Here is a 1733-nt window from a genome sequence, read left to right as displayed (position 1 = left end):
TAACACAAAAAGCTACCAAATTCCAGTGGTCTGACACTTGTGAACGTAGTTTTCAGGAGTTGAAGAATCGATTGACATCTGCACCAGTGCTCACTCTTCCTGAAGGAACAGAAGGTTATGTGGTATATTGTGATGCCTCAGGTATAGGTTTGGGGTGCGTATTGATGCAGCATGGGAATGTGATTGCTTATGCATCAAGACAATTGAAGAAGCATGAAAAGAATTATCCAACCCATGATTTGGAATTGGCTGCAGTAATATATGCTTTGAAGATATGGCGGCACTACTTATACGGCGTCCATGTTGACATCTACACAGATCACAAGAGTTTACAATACATCTTCAAGCAGAAAGAGTTGAATTTGAGGCAGCGTAGGTGGCTTGAATTATTGAAAGACTACGACGTCGAGATATTGTATCATCCCGGTAAAGCCAATGTTGTGGCAGACGCTCTCAGCCGTAAATCAATGGGAAGCTTAGTACATATTGAGGCAGGTAGATGGGGGTTGATTAAAGAGCTTCATCAGCTAGCCAATATGAGAATCAGATTGTTAGACTCTGATGACGGAGGTGTTACTGTACAGAATACATCAGAATCATCTTTGGTAGCCGAGGTAAAAGCACGACAATATGAAGATCCTATCTTAGTACGATTAAGAGAAAGCATTCAACAGTGTAAAAGTATGGCTTTTAGGATCGGAAAAGATGGGGCACTGAGATACCAGAGCCGATTGTGTGTGCCTAATGTGGCAGGGTTGCGAGAGAAGATTATGAATGAGATTCATCAATCCCGATATTCCATCCATCCCGGCTCGACAAAGATGTATCATGATGTCAAGGAGCAGTATTGGTGGGATAATATGAAGAAGTCTATTGCTGAATTTGTAGCCCAGTGTCCCAATTGTCAACAAGTAAAGATAGAACATCAGAAACCCGGTGGATTGCTTCAAAATATAGAGATTCCGACCTGGAAGTGGGAGGTGATTAATATGGACTTCATTATTGGATTACCTCGCTCTTATCATAAGTTTGACTCCATCTGGGTGATAATTGATCGACTTACAAAATGTGCCCATTTTCTGCCAGTGAAGACAACTTACACGGCTGAAGATTATGCGAAGTTGTATATCAAGGAGATTGTTAGGCTTCATGGTGTGCCCATATCTATTATATCAGACCGAGGAGCTCAATTTACGGCTAACTTTTGGAGGTCTTTCCAGAAGGGTTTAGGCACACAAGTAAATCTCAGCACTGCATTTCATCCGCAGACTGACGGACAGGCTGAACGTACCATTCAGACACTGGAAGATATGCTACGAGCATGTGTTCTAGATTTTAAGGGGAATTGGGATGATCATCTTCCACTCATAGAATTTGCCTATAACAATAGCTACCATTCCAGTATTAAAATGGCCCCATACGAGGCACTATACGGGAGGAGATGTAGATCACCAGTTGGATGGTTCGAAGTCGGTGAAACAGAATTATATGGGCCAGATTTGATTCACCAAGCTATTGAGAAGGTGAAAGTGATACAGGAGCGATTGAGGATGGCACAAAGCAGGCAAAAATCTTATTCTGATGTCCGACGTCGTGATCTAGAGTTTGAGGTTGGTGATTGGGTTTTCCTGAGGATCTCACCAATGAAGGGTATTATGCGTTTTGGGAAGAAAGGTAAGCTGAGTCCAAGGTATATCGGGCCGTATAAAATTCTTCGACGGATTGGACAGGTT

The sequence above is a fragment of the Nicotiana sylvestris genome, chromosome 5 (genome assembly GCF_000393655.2).
Source record: "Nicotiana sylvestris chromosome 5, ASM39365v2, whole genome shotgun sequence".
Taxonomy (NCBI): domain Eukaryota; kingdom Viridiplantae; phylum Streptophyta; class Magnoliopsida; order Solanales; family Solanaceae; genus Nicotiana; species Nicotiana sylvestris.
This window is presented reverse-complemented; position numbering follows the sequence as displayed.